The sequence below is a fragment of the Galleria mellonella genome, unplaced genomic scaffold, assembly GCF_026898425.1.
Source record: "Galleria mellonella isolate WM207_F2 unplaced genomic scaffold, CSIRO_AGI_GalMel_v1 utg150, whole genome shotgun sequence".
NCBI lineage: Eukaryota > Metazoa > Arthropoda > Insecta > Lepidoptera > Pyralidae > Galleria > Galleria mellonella.
In genome coordinates this window covers 592,574-611,752 of record NW_026442002.1, presented here as the reverse complement: position 1 = coordinate 611,752, position 19,179 = coordinate 592,574, and the positions used below count along the sequence as shown (strand labels likewise).

Here is a 19,179-nt window from a genome sequence, read left to right as displayed (position 1 = left end):
TATAACATACTATATATATATATATATATATATATATATATATATATATATATATATATATATATATATATATATATATATATATATACCTAAGAACAAGGAAATCTTTGTATAATACCAACTGACTGTTGACGCCATCTGTTGTGCGCACAAGGAATAAAACGTCACCGAAGTGAAGTGAGACACGGACTGTCTGCTATTGCGGCGATGGACAATAACTTCACTCGCTCTCGAACTAACGAATTAGACCTTGTAAAATTATATTATATAAAATTTCTTATAATAAATGCACATTCGTCTAAATTACAAATGAACGAGTTATTAAAGATTTCTTGCACCCATAAACGTGCATACATAGAAACGTATGGCGAAGACGTAAACACCAATCTAGAATTGACTAAACTTTATTGACTGGTGGGAAAGGGATTGTTAGTAATGGAGACTGTGAATCCCATTGCTAACAATATACCCAACCAGGTCGACCTCCACGCGGTTCCCCCTGGAAACTGTCGTGATTAATTCCAGATGAATTCATCATGATGGGCTAACTGGCCTGTTTTCATCCTCATCGATCATCCTTCACTGGTGCCCCGCCAGCGTATACCGCGTTAACACAAGTAGAGTTACCATTCCATTATCATACGTTAAAAAAAAATATTAATGATAAAAAAAAAGGTTGAAATAGAAAAAAATGGTAATGAAATAATAGAAAAAAGCTTTCTTTAACAGACAATTAAAATTCCAGGGGAATTCCAGAAATCGCGATTTCTTAAACTATTGTAGTGTTGTGCGCCTATAAAGACTTACCCTCTTAAAAATAATCCGCATTCAGTAGGGAGCGGCCGCCATATTTTCTAATAAAAAATAATTTGTCAGAAAACCAATATGAAATCTCTGGGGAGATTGAGGTGCACCGGGGCACTTTATACATGGTGTTCCAAAATTTTTGTTAATAGATTGTAGGTAGTCAGTTATTTAGAAGCGAATGAAAATGTACATTTTTAAAGCTAACCCCTTTTTTTACGTCAGGAAAAATGTATCATGCAGACCTACACAGCTTAGGGCCCGTGTGGATACTGCCGGACTTCTACCGGCTAAACAACCTGACAATATACCTCCCATCTCATAATAGCGACGCTGCCGCGGGTTCCCGCTTTGAAGTCTACCGGGACACCACCAGAGACCCATCAAAGGGTGACTCCCTGTAGGTTAAAGCTAACCCCTATTATAGTTCAATTTTAATTTTTTTTTATGCAACTTAGAATGGCAAACAAGCTGATGGTCCACCTGATGGAAAGTGGTAACCGTCGCCTACAGACATGAGCAGTACCGTGGACATAACAGAGTATACTGTTTCACCCATGATACCCCCCATGCGTTGCCATTCCTGAGGACTCGGGTGTTATTCCTCTGTACCCTGTAAATTTTAATACTGAACTTTTAAAACTTTAAATGCATTTTAACAGGTAAATATAACAATATTGTCAACCTCGTCATATGTATGTCCACTGCTGAACATATGTCTCCTCCTTGGAGGGTTTTGCCAGTAGTTGCCATGCTTGGCAGGCGGATTGGCAACCTCAGTCAGTCTTCAGAGATTTTTTAAGAGAGACGCTGCTGCCCATTACTCGCCCTCCCTTAGTTGCTTACGGCACTCACGGGAAAGGAAGGGGTGGACTATTCTATGCCGGGACCACACGGTGAAGCGTGATAGAGTTAACATATTTATATGATCATCATGTGCACTAGTTCTCCATTGTGAGTGTTATATATATTTGCAAGTCAGTGTGGATACGTCTGTCACTGTTTATCTACAATAATTTTTAAAATTTACTTATTATTTATTTATTTTTCGACTGGGAAAGAATGCTATATAGCATTAAGTCATATAGGAATCTTTATTCAATATTATGTATATATATATATATATATATATATATATATATATATATATATATATATAGAATATTATTGTTTGTCACCATACACCATTTTAACAGCTTAAACAATCACTGCGAAATTTGGTATAGAAGTACAAAATGGAATGGAGAAGCATGTAGGCTATTTTGTCCTGGTCAATGAACATACCCCGGTCACGTGGACGAAGTTGCTGGTAAAAACTAGTGTTTTTTTTTATATAAACTACACTTATACAATTAAATATATGATAAGACAATATTTAAATGAAAATAAAACAAATAAACAATTTGTTCGCCCCTAAATAAACCCCTTATTAATAGCTGTAAAGTTACCAAAACAAAAATTGGTTCCACGATCCAACCCCTCTAATAGATATTCAATAAACAGCCTGTACACCAGCCCCGCAAACACTCCCTTTATCTCCTCATAATTGGGCTCAGTGCTCACCATTGCATTGGTAAGAATGCACGCGTTTATTTTCAATAAAAAAAAAGTTGACAGATCGTGTTTGCAAAGATAGAGAACATTTTTATATAGGGAATATTTTTTTTTAGTTTATTTTTTAATTGAAGCATAGAGTAGATTCGCGTTGTGCATTTTGAATATCAAATAAAACATTTTTGAACGATTTTCAAATTGGGTTTGCGCGCGAAAACGTATAGTTTATTTTTAATCTGTGTTAAACGCTTTTGTTTTTTAATTAATAGTGTTGTGATCTATGTGACTATAAACTGAAGTGATACGAGGTATTCCAGACAAATTATCTTTTTGAAGACTAGGCAGCATGGTCTCCGACCTTAGCCTGTTCCAAACGGAACAAACGTACTAAAAAAAAAAAAATGAAGTGATACGAGTTTTTTTTTGATGTACGTGTTTTTTAATAATTAATCAAGTAAGTTTTCTATTGATATTTTTTTATACAAAATATGTTTATTATTAACGGGTATCTTCCGCCCCATTGCTAGCAATATACTCGGAACAATCACAGTAATTAGACTAAACCTTTCTCTACATTTAGTACAAGTTCACGAGTATGACGGAAAATGTTTGAATTTTAATGTAGGGCACACGCAAAAGACAATAACATTTACGAACAAATATTGGGAACTATTTTAAATGCCTTCAAATTATATAACAATTTTGTGCAACAACTTTTGTGCAAACATCTTTGCCCTAAAAATCAGGTTCAGGTCACATTTATCAAAAAAATGTCGTTATCTGTCCGCTGATGAATATAGGCCTCTCCCACGAACTGTCATAGGGAAAGGTCATTTTTCTCAATTCATAGCAGGCTAGTGTATAGAAAATGTTTGATATGTCAAATATTTGACAATAACAAATTTGACATTACTAGATTATATATTGGACACAGTTTATGTAGACAGTATGCGAGTAGGTTGTATCTGAATTTGGTTGGGTTATACGGCCGTATAACGCTTTCTATACGCTAGCCTGCTATGAATTGACAATTTTATCACTCCTTCTATTTAATTCCTTGTTCTTAGGGAATAACTTAAAAATCACAGAGTAATTTCTTGGCATAGACAAGTTAGGGAGGACGTCGTTTTCATATAAATCAAACGCTAACAGGAGTAATAGGCGAATTTTCAATTAGCAAATTCCCTAAGCAAAGTATGAAGGTAACTTGTGAACTTTAATGGAAGACTATGATCAAATTCTTTGGGAGTTCCGTCAAAGGGGCGTCGGTGGTGGACGTTTGTTTGAGTTGATTTTAATTACAGCCGCCTCAGCTTCCTCAATATGAATCGATTTATTTTAAAAAGAAGATACGAAAGTAGCGACCTCTAATTTATTTAGCATATATAAGTTAACGGTACCTTTCCTGCACATCTTCTCTCTAACTACACTGGGTTTTTTTTTTTCTTTTTTTGATGGGTGAAAATGGCACGGCTACCCCGCCCGCGCCAACGGGACACGCCGGCGGAGCACCAGTGAAGGGTGATAGATGAGAATGAAAACAGGCCAGTTAGTCCATCATGATGAATTCATCAGGAATTAACCATGATAGTTTCCAGGGAGAACCGCGAGGAGGTCGACCTGGTTGGGTATATTGCTAGCAATAGGATTCTCAGTCTCCATTACTAACAATCCCTTTCTTTACTGGGTTAGCTGGCAGAGATCTCTTTCAGAGATAAGTCCTCCCTTACTAACAAATTGTTCAACTAATCGTCGCATGTATTGTTTAAATGCAATAAAGCATATATATATATATATATATATATATATATATATATATATAAAGTTTTTTTTTATGCAACTTAGAATAGCAAACAGACTGACAGCCCACCTGATGGAAAGTGGTAACCGTCGCCTATAGACATGAGCAGTACCGTGAACATAACAGAGTATACTGTTTCGCCCATGATACCCCCCATGCGTTGCCATTCCTGAGAACTCAGGTGTTATTCCTCTGTACCCTGTAAATTCACGCCATATCCCACCGTTCAAACCGAAACATAGCCATGCACACACAACTACTTCACGGTTGAAACACGAATGGGACAGAGGTGGGCAAGCAAACGACTTTTGTACAAAGTCTCCCTCTGGTAAAGTATGTTAATATATTATTTTTATAATTTCTAAATTGAAGCTATAGTTTTTTTATACATCATCAGCGTCATAAGCTTTTAACTGTCCACTGCTGAACATAAGCTTCCCCCTTGGGGGGGGGGGGGGGGGGGGGGGGGGTGCTGTAGTTGCCACGCTTGGCACGCAGATTAGAAACCGGAATTAAGCTTTGGAAATGTTTTAAGAAGGACGCTGCTGCCCATCCCTTGCCATCCTCTAGTCGCCTCTTACGACATCCACGAGAAAGGAAGGCCTTTTCTAAGCCGGGTCCACACAGGATTCTTTATACATACATGACTTTATTTAAACAGATTCTGTTTTAAAATGGCGTTATTAATCTGGACGTTAGAATGACGGCTGAATGCGTGTTTGGTCTTTGCCCTTTTTTTTTTTTTTATTTTACATTACCTTTAATAAATTTTGTCAGCAACTAATTTGGCTATACAATTAACATCTTTATGTGTATAATAATAACGATTCAATTACTTTAAATGTATTTTAATTGTGGCATGTTTAGAATCGGATAGATGCCTTAGATAAACTGACGTTGATGTATTATCGCCAAGGAAAAGTTTGTAAGCGCCAGAAATTAATTATCAAACTAATTCAACGATAAAAGTTCGGACGTGTTTTTAGCCTATTACAGGAAAAAGGAGGATAACGATTTGGAGATTTTACCTCACTCTGCGTGTTTTACCGCTTGTACAACGGATTGTGCTCAGAGGAATTGTTCAATATGATGCCCACGGCCACATTCTACCATCGTACGGCTCGCCATCGACAGGGAGTTCACCCTCATGTCCTACAGCCTAGATAGTCACGTGTAACGCGGTTTCAGAGATGTTTCCTCCCACGAACACTCAGGTTGTGGAATGAGATCCCTGCCGAGGTTTTCCCAAGAGACTACAGCATGGGGTTCTTCAAAAGGGGGTTAAAGAGGTTTCTTCAGGGTCGGCAACGCGCGCGTAATACCCCTGGTATTGCAGGCGTTCATAGGCTACGGTAACCGCTTACCATCAGGTGGGCTGTATGCTTGATTGCCACCTCAGTGGTATAAAAAAAAAATACTAATATAGTATTTTTTTCTCATTTACTTCAAAAAGAGGGATGTACTCGATACAGTTTTATTTATTTATTTACACTTTATTGCACCAAGTAAAAAGAGAAATAACAAATACAGTAAATATTAATGAGAAGTGATACAAAAGGCGGCCTTATCGCTAAGCAATCTCTTCCAGACAACCTTTGTTGTATTTTTTTTATGTTTCTTACCTTATAACTCCGTCAATTGTAAACCGATATGGATTTTTTTTTACCTAAATGGATATACTTACAAATTGGTCTCCTAGAAATTTTACTAAAATTAATTTTTTTTCAATGAGTGATAATGGAATGGTAACCCCGCCTGCGCTATCGGTACTCGTATACGCTGGCGGGGCACAAGTGATACCAATGGGAGACTGTACAAAAGTCGTTTGCTTGAGCATCTCTGTCCCATTCATGTTTCTACCGTGAAGCAGTTGTGTTTGCATGGCTGTGTTTCGGTTTGAAGGGTGGGATATGGCGTGAATTTACTGGGTACAGAGGAATAACACCTGAGTCCTCAGGAATGGCAACGCATTGGGGGTATCATGGGCGAAACAGTACACTCTGTTATGTTCACGGTACTGCTCATGTTTACAGGCGACGGTTACCACTTTCCATCAGGTGGGCCGTCAGCTTGTTTGCCATTCTAAGTTGCATAAAAAAAAACTATTTATTTTGCATAACTTTAAGTTCTGTAAAGTTAATCTTAATAAGGTTTACAGTTACGTTAAAGTAATACTAATAATTAACTTCTAAATCTGTAGTTGTGTTCATCACAACCCCTTGCTGTATAGTAACGAGTCAGTTAGGATCTATGACGGTCACGTGACCGGCGCGCGCGCACCATTTGTACCATACAATAGGTTAAGCATCGTGAGAAGTGTGGGGCGGTGTGATTAAATGGTGATTTATTGCAACATAGATAGATTTTATTTATTATTATTATTATTTCAGTCATTAACTGCCCACTGCTGAACATAAGCCTTCCCCATAAGGAGAGCTTTGACAGTAGTTGCCACGCCTAGCAGGCGGATTGGCAACCGCAGTTAGGCTTTTAGAGATGTTTTAAGAAGGACGCTGCTGCTTTTCCCTTGTCCTCCCTTAGTCGCCTCTTATGTCATCCACGAGAATGGAAGGGGTGGCCTATTCTATGCCGGGACCACATGAAGATATACCATACTTTTTATTGTTTCCTCCAAAAAAGCATAATAGTAAACTTATTATGGAGTACATAATATAGTGAGTGTGGAGCGATTCTGACATTTGTTTAACTCATTTTCAACTTTTTTTCTACAACTTAGAATGGCAAACAAGCTGACGGCCCACCTGATGGAAAGTGGTAACCGTCGCCTATAGACATGAGCAGTACCGTGGACATAACAGAGTATACTGTTTCGCCCATGATACCCCCCATGCGTTGCCATTCCTGAGGACTCAGGTGTTATTCCTCTGTACCCAGTAAATTCACGCCAATGTGTGTAGAATAAAGTATAAATAAATAAAAAAATGTGTGTCAAATACATGGTAGTTTGTGTAATGTTTTTTTTTTTATTGATTTAATTTTTTTTTGTATAATTTTAAAAATATATTATCATTCTGCACTGCTCTTTATAAACTGTAAGTGTGCCAAATTTCATACTCTTCCGTCCGCGCCATTTTCGTAAAAAGCGGTACAAAGTTTTTGCTTCACGTATTAATAAATATATAAACTAGCGGCCCGTCCCGGCTTCGCACGGGTGGACATTTTACAACATTTTAAAAAGTGGTTACTGTGACATAACGATAATAGTTGGACATATGGTGTCGCGGAGTTTTTTGTAGTTATTGATATTTTCTTCAATATTGTAGAACATACTTTTGTTCTATCACCAATAGTTTCCGCAGCGCACGCGACCAAAGATGTTTTATAGCATTTTTTTTACACCTCGAGTTACGTTACTAAAGTTTTAGTAAGGATCCCTAATCTATTCTAGCAATAAATATAGCCTATGTTACTCAGGGTGAATGTAGCTTTCTAATGGTGAAAGAATTTTTGAAATCGGCAAAGTAGTTTTTGAGTTTATACATTACAAACGGACATACACACGAAAATACAAATATATATATATATATATATATATATATATATACATATATTGGAAAGATTCTTTGAAATACACAACTATTTTTCATTACACCATAATAAGCACGGACAATTCCCATGGGGTGTGCCTATGCCATAACACCCCATGCCCCCGGCACGTGCCGTGTAACCATTGTGTGATACCATGGGGTCGTTTGACTTTGATAAACGCGTTACTCGATTACGTACGATAGTTGGTGTTGTGTTTTACATATTTAAACAGCTACTCTTTATTTCGTAATACATTTTAAGATGTATCAACATATAAACATATAGAATAATATATGTACAAAAGTTATACATACATACAATCTAATACATACATAAAATATATTAAAAAATTATCGAATCATATTTTTTTATTTCAGCCGTTAACTGCTGAATATAAGCCTTGCCCATAAGGGGAGTTTTATTTATTTATTTATTACAACACAGGGGTCAAACGAGCATGCGGCTCACCTGATGGTAAGTGACTACCGCCGCCCATGGTCACCCACAACACCAGCGGCATTGCAGGTGTGCTGCCGACCTTTTTAAAAGGGTGGGATATGGCGTGAATTTACAGGGTACAGAGGAATAACCCCTGAGTCCTCAGGAATGGCAACGCATGGGGGGTATCATGGGCGGAACAGTATACTCTGTTATGTCCACGGTACTGCTCATGTCTATAGGCGACGGTTACCACTTACCATCAGGTGGGCCGTCAGCTTGTTTGCCATTCTAAGTTGTATAAAAAAAAAGCATATTATTGACTTTTGAAATTAATATTTTAATTGAATATTCCCTAATATTAAGTTATTTCTACTTCATACAAATAGTTTTGAACACTTGAATTCTCGAGTGTGTTCGTGTGTTTATTTAAATATATACCAAAAACCACTATCTGTAAATCATCGAGTACCATCTATGTGTATATTTAATACATACGGAACATACGGGTTTGTAAATTGCGCGGGACAGCTGCGTTTTTAACTAGTTTCACGCCGACGCAGAGGCAGAATGTATACGACAAATGTAAAATACTTTCATCTAAAAATTACCTACTTTCTAGCAAAATAAATTCATTCCATTTTAACATTGAACTACGATCTCTAACTACCCCTCATCTAATGGTATCTGTCATTTATTTATTTATTTAGAATATAATATCAAATGAAGGCGAATGTAATGGGCACACACAATGCAGTTTATTTATATTTCTTATTATTGTTATTTTTAATGAGGAGTTTCGCGACTGACTCTTGGCCACAGCAGAATATCAGTGTTTTGCTCTTTCAAGGGCAAAGCAATAAACTGAGTTGTGACCATTTTGTGTTACTATGGCACACGCGTGAAGGAAAGGAAAGAAAGGAGATTGTTAGTTTATATATTTTGTTTTTGTTTTGTGCTTTTTTATTTTCATTCTTTTATCTCTTTTACTGTGTATTATGTGTATGTTTTTTTTTTTTATTGTAATTTGTGTGCTGTACGTAATGTAAATAAATTATCTATTTGAGTTATAAATTTCTGAGTTTTTCTGAGCAGATAACAATATTTCGAGCCTATTAGTAAAATAATTATAAGTGGCGACTTAGAGAAACTTGTTGTTACATTTCCACTTCTTCTCAAGTTGGAGAAAACAGTTATTATTTCGAAATTTTATTAAAATCAGTTGAGCGATATCGGAGATTACCGTGCACTAATATTATGACATGGGATTTTTATTTATTTATTCTTTATTGCACAATAAAACTTTGTACAAGTGTCGAGTTTAATGCCATATGTCATTCTCTATAGTAAATTTTCATGGGAATTTTAATGAAAATATCTTAATAGTTTCTTGTGATTTTTTTATACAACTTAGAATGGCAAGCAAGCTGACGGCCCACTTGATGGAAAGTGGTAACCGTCGCCTATAGACATGAGCAGTACTATGGACATAACAGAATATACTGTTTCGCCCATGCGTTGCCATTCCTGAGGACTCAGGTTATATTCCTCTGTACCCAATAAATTCACGCCATATCCCACCATTCAAACCGAAACCGAATAATAATTTGTTGTGAATAAAGTTCCGTGCCCGCCCGCAATACACTCCCGTGTGTTTTCAGCAATAAGTCATAGTCGTACGCACCTGCTGCGACTTCCCTAATATATGTTTAATTAATATTTATCCGACTGTACAGTATAAATGTGGTTTTGTTACTCAACTCGTGTAGTTATAAATTAGACAAGATAACCTACGTATTATACATATTAATAATCTTGATGATCAGCTATTACTGTCCACTGCTGAATATAGGACTATCCAATAAGGGGGATGGGGGGGAGTTTCGATAGTTGCCAAACTTGGCGGGCGGGATGGCAGCCACAGTTTTTTTATAAGTGAAAATGGTATGGTAACCCCGTCTGCGCTAACGGGATACGCTGGCGGTACACCAGTGAAGGGTGATAGATAGATGAGAATGAAAACAGGCCAGTTAGCCCATCATGATGGATTCATCAGGAATTAATCATGATAGTTTCCAGGGGGAACCGCGAGGAGGTCGACCTGGTAAGTAATGAAGACTAAAAATCTCATTGCTAGCAATATACCCAATATTGCTAGCAATGGGATTATTATTAACAATCCCTTTCCCCCCCGGCAGCCACAGTTAGGCTTTGTGATGTTGTAAGAGAGACGCTGCTGTCCATCCCTCGACCGTTTCCTTAGTCGCCTTTTAATAATTTAGCAATTAATTAATAATTTATATAATTAATTATTTATTTAATTAATTACTCGACCCACTGAAACTGCGTAGAGATGTTGCATCTCTGTGCATCTTCTACCGAATTTATCATGGGGAGTGTTCTGAGGAATTGTTCGGATTGATACCTGCTGCTGATTTTCACCACCGTACAACCCGCCACAAACTAAAATTTCATCCCAACCATCTGGACGAGTGGCGGTCCTCCACCGTGCGTTTTTCAAGGCACTTTCTTCCACGCACAACCACTCTTTGGAATCAACGTCCAGCAGCAGTATTTCCGAACCGATACGACATCGTAACCTTCAAGAAAAGAGCATATTCCTTTTTAAAAGGCCGGCAGCACACGTGCAATGCCGTTGGTGTTGCGGGTGATCATGAGCGGCGGTAGTCACTTACCATCAGGCGAGCCGCATGCTCGTTTGCCCCCTGTATTATAAAAAAATAATTTAATTAAATTTATTTATCCGAAAAATATATCTTTCTCTCTTCTTTTTTTTACCTTTAAAAAAGCTATGTCATCTGCAAGTAAGGCTGTTTCTATTTTTTTTTTCTATAACACAAAAGCACCAATCAAGCCTACAGCCCGTCTGATGGATTTCAAAAAGACATGCAAAGCCAAGGCGAGTCGCTAGTCCTGTTTAATGAAATCAAAGGATTTAATCTTAGATTATATAGATAGAGCATCGAGTCTCAAAAACGGCTCAACTTTTCGCCAGCTAATTGTCAAATTGACTCGTCTTTTTGTCAGTGTTCTATATACTTACGCACACAATGTATCTTGACGTATTATTTAATAAATAAAATGAGTGTTTACGCATTAAAAAGATGCAGAAATTATAAAACAAAATAAATATAGAAAGAAGAAAGAAAGATAGAAACTTTATTCTACAGAAATATGCGACTACACCCACACAGAAATTAAAAAAAATATATTATATAGAACTATAACAACAAAACTACACACAATATTTATATATATATATATATATATATATATATATATATATATATATATATATATATATATATATATATAGAGTATAAAATTAAAAAAAGAAAAAAAAATCGTAATTGTATAGTAACAGTTTCAAGTTATAAAGGATTTTTTTTATACAACTTAGAATGGCAAACAAGCTGACGGCCCACCTGATGGAAAGTGGTAACCGTCACCTATAGACATGAGCAGTACCATGGACATAACAGAGTATACTGTTTCGCCCATGATACCTCCCATGCGTTGCCATTCCTGAGGACTCAGGTGTTATTCCTCTGTACCCTGTAAATTCACGCCATATCCCACCCTTCAAACCGAAACACAGCCATGCAAACACAACTGCTTCATGGTTGAAACACGAATGGGGCAGAGGTACCCAAGCAATCGACTTTTGTACAAAGTCTCCCTCTGGTAAAGGAATCACTTGTATGTATGGAGACATTCTATCTATATAATTAAAGGATTTAATTAAACATTCAAATTCCACCATACTTTCCAACTTCCCTCACATTAAATTAATATAAATCAATACGACTACGCGACGGCGTCCCCGTGGAGTCCGCCAATAATATTCTAAGTATCGAATTAGTGTTGCCAGTCCCGTGGCCTTTGATCCCTAAAATTAGGGAGATTCCCACAAGTGCGGGTGTCCACTGTACCCCTAATAGGGTTGCATAATGTCATTAAACTTGCCCTTTCGACGAATACGAAGCTTATATTGTGTATCTACACAAAAAAGAGTGAACGAGAAAAGAACATGAATTAAAATAATAGAGAATAGAAGAGGCAAAATACTGGGCCACCTTATACGACATGACGATTTTTTAAAGAGCATAGTAGAAGGAAAAATAGAGGGCAAAAGAGGAAGAGGAAGACCGAGGAATAACTACATGGGACAGATAAAGGGAACACTAGGCGTCATGTCGTATAGGGAGGTCAAGGATATGGCCTGGGATAGAGCTGGCTGGAAGAGGATGCATGAATTAGTTGCACCGACAAGAGGGAACTCTTAAATGAAAAGAAACAAATTGTGTAGATAGACAACAAGGGTCCAAAACGGTTCAGAAGTCAGTCAGCCAATGTGACGTAATGCTGATTCGAGGTTTGACATTTTTTTTTTATATAAAATGGCGTCAAAATACAGGAGTTTGTCAATTCGGTTGTATTTTTTTTATCTTTGTCACTTTATAACTTTGTCCCTCAGTTATATTTTATGTATACAACTTAGAATGGCAAACAAGCTGACGGCCCACCTGATGGGAAGTGGTAACCGTCGCCTATAGACATGAGCAGTACCGTGGACATAACAGAGTGTACTGTTTCGCCCATGATACCCCCCATGCGTTGCCATTCCTGAGGACTTAGGTGTTATGCCTCTGTACCTTGTAAATTCACTGCCGTATCCCACCCTTCAAAGGGATACACAGCCATGCAAACATAACTGCTTCACGGTTGAAACACGAATGGGACAGAGGTCTGATAAAAGTTTTATTCGAGTAAACTTTGATTTACGCAATGTCTTTCAAGAAAAACGTGCAAAAAACTCAGTTGTTGCTTTTTCAAAAATTTTAACTATATATAATTAATGGATTTGTGTGAATACAAACTACCAAGCAGTATCAGATTATAAAGGTCAGACCTCCATAGAAAATGTTGGCAGTGGCACGCATACCAATAGGAGCGGAATTAAAAGAAATAATTCGAATAAATTCTAATCAAGCAACCAAATTGATTCAAAATTGGCGATCTAATCTTTATAATGGTTACAAACAAATATAGACGAATCGAGAAATGAAATGGAACTCCTCCCTTTGTAATATAAATATATACATATCGAAAAAATTCAAATTTTTAGGTCATTTTCAGACTGTGAATTTACAGAGTACAGAGTAATAACACCTGAGTCCTCTGGAATGGCAACGTCTATGGTACCGCTCATGTCTATAGGCGACGGTTATCACTTTCCATCAGGTGGGCCGTCAGCTTGTTTGCCATTCTAAGTTGTATAAAAAAAAACTAGTTAATATATTACTGAACTAGGCGTTATCCTACGGAAGTTCCCCCCTTACAACGGAGACTGCCGAGTTCCCTGGGGACTGGTGACGTCACAACGTACCCCTTGTTTGTATAACTTCCCAACTGGGACCGACGGGTTGGGAAATGTGATTCAATAAACAATTCCACCAATCATTGTTGTTATATTTATTTGTATGTGAAAGTAAATCTCTAATATATAAATTTCTCGTGACGCGGTGTTTGTTACCAAACTCCTCCGAAACGGCTTTACCGATTTTCATGAAATTTTGTGTGCATATCGGATAGGTCTGAGAATCGGCCAATATCTATTTTTCATACCCCTCAATGATAAGGGTGACCCACCCTTGAATATTTTTTTTTTATTTTTTGGACAAAATTTTTTATTTTTATTTTATTACAATTTAGTATTGAAAAATACATATAACATCAAATTTTCACGCTTTTACGATCAACCTCTGTTTTTGTAATCGCGATTTTTATATTCCGCAATAGGGTTGCAAGATGGCGATCGAATATAATAATTGTAGTACGATATATTTTCATGTATAGTTCTCGAAATAACGTATATGGTAAAACAACGTTTGTCGAGTCAGCTACTATTATATATATGTTTATGGGAATATTTATACATGTATAATATATGGGAATTAAAAAAAAACATTTTTTTTTTAATTCCCACGCGGTCATAGACAAGTCGGAAACGGATTAACGCATAATCCTTTCCCGCCCTTTTTTCTGTTATTAAAATGTTTGAACTGTGATTCCAAAGGGGTCGTTGTGTTACCAACATATTTTAATTGCGTATCGGATTAGTTTGACAGATCCAAGTTTGATTGTCTGGTTGTTAGTGTGGCAGATAGCGAGAGGGTTGATTTTAAAACTATAGCCAATTGTTAAAGCATTAACAATAATAAGCCATAAATTTTCATCACCCCTGCGTATAATGAAGCGTTTTCAGCGGTAAAGCCAATGGACGACTGCTAAGTTATTAATAGACAATCATACACGACATCAACCAGTCACAAGAGTCGCTCATCACGACATCGCGAGAATGCCAATCATAACGCAGGAGAAATTTACATGACCTTTCAGGTTTTCAAACTGTAACCTTACTTGCAAAACAAACCTTCAGCGCATTACATCAAATTTATATTACATCAACGCTTCAAAATTATTATTTTTTTATTTACCCTAGTTAAACCGCTTCAAATACTAGGTGTATTTATTCATCATCATCATCATCCGTTCATCATCAAAACGCAAACGCACATCATTTACACCAATATTTCGTTCTATACAATCTTGTAAAAGGTGTAAATAAAGCTGATAAAAATAAACGCTAAACGACAGGTCGCGAGTTAACTTAACCTATTAGGAGGGGGAGGGATTGTTAGTAAAACGGATTACCAATCCCATTGTTAACAATATACCCTAACAGGTCGACGTCCACGTGGTCCTCCCTGGTAACCATCGTGCTGAATTCCAAGTGTATTCATCACGATGTGCTAACTGACCTGACCTTTTCATTCTCACCTGTCTTCTCTCACTGGTGCTCTGTAAGCGTATCTTGTTAGCGCAGGCGGGGTTACCATTCCATTTTCATCCAATAAAAAAAAAATTTCAGTTGCCAACCCACCTATCAAGCGTGACAATTATTGGCAAAACCTTCCTATGAAGAGAACAGTTCTTCCTATGAAGAGAACTATATTCAGCAATGAACAGTTAACGGATGATGATGATGATAATGATGATGATGATCATCATCATCATCATAATTCATACTAAATATTCAATACAAATTCAATAGCTGATCGCGCCATGTCAATATGAGAGGCTCGATTTGCCCTTTCTCGCTCCGTGTTTCTTCAATGACGAACGCTCCCTTCGGAGGACGCCGCCGGTTTCGAAATGTACACAGATGCGTCATCTAGTTAACTTTACGTCTGCGCTTGAAAGCTTGTTAACTGAACGTCAGCGAGTTTCGTTAACGTACCCGTTAACCCTTCAAATGTAACTGGGTAGTTAAAAACTGACATTTTCCATTTAAACTCCATATTTTGATGTAATAAACATTTTTCTCTGATGGAATTGTATTGACTGTCTAGTCGATGGGTTTTTTTATTTTCGATGGGTGAAAATGGTATGATAACCCCGCCTGCGCTAACGGGATACGCTGGCGGAGCACCAGTGAAGGGTGATAGATGAGGATGAAAACAGACCAGTTAGCCCGTCATGATGAATTCAACAGGAATTAACCATGATAGTCTCCAGGGGGAACAGCGTGCAGGTGGACCTGGTTGATTATATTGCTAGCAATGGGGCTCATAGTCTCCATTACTAACAATCCGTTTCCCCCCTCTAGTCGATGGGTTAGTATAGATGGGATCGATAGATGTTTACCCGATTTAGAAGAAGAAGGTCCTTATTTGAACTGTATTGTTGAATTTAACAGTAGGAGGAGCCCAGAAGTTCGGTAATAAGAGACATAACTTTATTATTAACATAATAATAAAGGCAACCCCGCTTGCGCTATCGGTATACACCGACAGGGCACCAGTGGAAGATGATGGTAAAACTTCCCTTATGGGGAAGGCTAATGTTCACCAGTGGAAGCTGATAGGTGAGAATGAATGCAGGTCAGTTGGCCCACCGTGATGAATTCGACAAGAATTAAACATGATTGTTTCCAGGGGGAGCTGCGTGGAGGTCGAGCTGAGAGGGTATATTGCTAGCAATGTGACTATTAGAATTGGTCTGTGTTTCAGATGAAAAAAGATTTTTTTTTAACGTCTCCATAGAAATTTTATCAAAATACTTCAATTTTTAAATTAAATAACCTAGTTTTGGATCGAAATCGTTTTTTTTTTTCTTGGAAACTTAAATTATTTGTAAAGGATTTTTTTTTCTGTTTATTCAGTTTGGTAAACAATACTTTTTTCCCTGCAACGTACCACAATACCGTCTCTCGCCCCATGGTGCCCATAGTAATAGGTTTACCACCCCCTGTCATTGCACTCACTTAGAGATTCAGTCACGCGAAATAAGGGTGGGGCGCACAATAAATTAATTCCCCATAATATATATATATATATATATATATATATATATATATATATATATATATATATATATAAACCAAATACCAGTGACTAACTGGCTTACTAATTTGTAAGTCTCAACTGTTTGTTAAACTCTAATTTTGTCTATGAATTTTTTTTTTGATGGGTGGAAATGGTACGGTAACCCCGCCTGCGCTAACGGTATACGCTGGCGGAGCACCAGTGAAGGGTGATTGATGAGAATGAAAACAGGCTAGTTAGCCCGTCATGATGAATACATCAGGAATTAACCATGATAGTTTCCAGGGGGAACCGCGAGCTGGTCGACCTGGTTGGGTATATTGCTAGCAATGGGGTTCTTAGTCTCCATTACTAGCAATCCCTTTCCCCCCACTTCGCTAACGTTGACTGGGAGAGAATGTGGCCGTATGCTTGTTTGCTACCTCAGTGATATAAAAAAAGAATGCTTCAAGCATCAAGTCCACCATGTACACACATATGTAATAATGAATAAATAAATAAATAAATAATATAACCTCTATATAAAAAAAATATGTTGTATGAAAATAAAAAATTACCCACTCGCAGATATTTCTGTGTATTTCTGCGGGTGTCCCTAGGTAGGGGAAATATCAATATTTATTTAAGTACAGAAACCTTATTCCGCCGATGGGTCTGAGGAATGTAATATCTCTTTATGGCTATAAACCGGCCATGATCCAAATACCATAATGTGAGAGTAATGAATCATGAAAACTTACGATCACAGATCACTAACTGTAACGCGTGGCTTTGCCCGTTTGATTCAGAAAAATAACTGAACTGTGACAGTTTAGGATATTTATTTAATTGTTAACCCTTTATTGTACATACTATTTAAAAAATAATGTAAAAATAATTAAATAATGATAATAAATTATTTAGTTAAAAGGTTCAAAAGTAAATATTATGTTTTAATGTAATAACTACCAGTTAAACTTACGTGTAATTCACTAACTGTTTCCCACTGCTTCGACTACGCTAAAAAACACTTATTGAACAAAACCTATTACAAACTAAACGATTGTTTGAATGACAAGCGTGCACGGTGTTAGTCGATCATGCGCGGGCTTCTAACGACCATGTAATTTTAGACATAGTACATTTAAATAAATACACATAATGTCAACAGAGATTTAAAAGAGTAACTGTTGAGTTTCTCGCGGACTCCTCTCAATAGATAATAACTTTCCGAACCCAGCATGTACAATCATAAAAAATCAACGTTTTAAAAGAGCTTGTAAACAACACAGGGGGCAAACGAGCAGGCGGCTCACCTGATGGTAAGTGACTACCGCCGCCCGCAACACTAACGGTATTGCAGGTGTGCTGCCGGCCTTTTAAAAGCGAATATACTCTAGTCTATTCGAGTAAAGATTATTTCTATTCTATCTCTATTCTCTTAATTAAATAAATAAAAAACAATTGTTTTATTTATTCAATTGTAATAATCGAAATTAGTGGAGAGGTTTTGTAAATTCTTCAGAGCAAACAGAGGGGAATTCGCACGGGCGTCCCCTTAACGATCCCCTACGCGAGGAAATCAATCGCATAGAACAAGATGGTTACAAGGGGTCATGTTATTACTGGTTATTTATTAATATATATTTTATACAACTTAACATGGCAAACGACTTGACGGCCCACCTGATGGATAGTGGTAACCGTCGCCTATAGACATGAGTAGTACCATGGACATAACAGAGTATACTGTTTCGCCCATTATACCCACCATGCGTTGCCATTTCTGAAGATTCAGGTGTTATTCCTCTTCTGTGTTCTCTCTGCACCTTCCACTTTTATCCTCTCTCGTTGTATGATTGCTATTAAATACGTGTATGTTTATATGTATATATTTGTTTATATGTATGTATATATGTTTGTATAGATATAATAGTGCGCGTAACTAACCTACCCTTTGTCTTTTTTCACAATTTTTTAATAATTTTTTTACCCAAAAGTTGTCTGGAAAAGATTGTTTAGCAATAAGGCCGCCTTTTATATTACTTCTCATTAAAATTAATTGTATGTATCTCTCTCTCTCTCTTCGTCCAATTCATTACTGAAGGTCGTGTCCTTGAAAGGTGTCTGTTGCCTCTCTGTATTCTCTCCCAAAGTGTATTTATTATTTTATAAATGGTACAATAAAGTGTAAAATAAATTAAATAAATAAATACTGGTCCAATAACGTATATGTTAAAAGTTTGTTATTAAAAAAAAAAATATTGCATAACAGACTTTTAACCTATTCGAAAAGTCCAAATTAATAAATAAATATATATATATATATATATATATATATATATATATATATATATATATATATATAAGGCAAACTATGATATTAATATGTAGTGTATAAGAATAGAAGCACCAATTGCATCTCTAGTGTAGGTTGTCAAGTGCATTGGCTTTTTAGTGAAATATTCATTAATGGTATAAAAACCACTACATAACAAAATATGCGGTGAAAAATATTTAAAAATAAATAGGACCTCTTTAGTTTTGAAGGTAGTTGAATAATCAACATCAATATAGATGGAAATAAATTAAATAAATAAATAAATAGATCGAGAACTTGGTATGTTTTGAAATTTAAAACAC

The 19,179-nt window shown here is 36.7% G+C and overlaps 1 protein-coding gene across 4 annotated transcripts in view; it reads left to right on the top strand.

Moving 5' to 3' along the window:
* Positions 1–19,179, top strand: part of LOC113522397 (igLON family member 5-like) — a 132,276-nt gene that overhangs the window by 91,251 nt on the left and 21,846 nt on the right. The gene's annotated exons all lie outside the window — the stretch shown is intronic.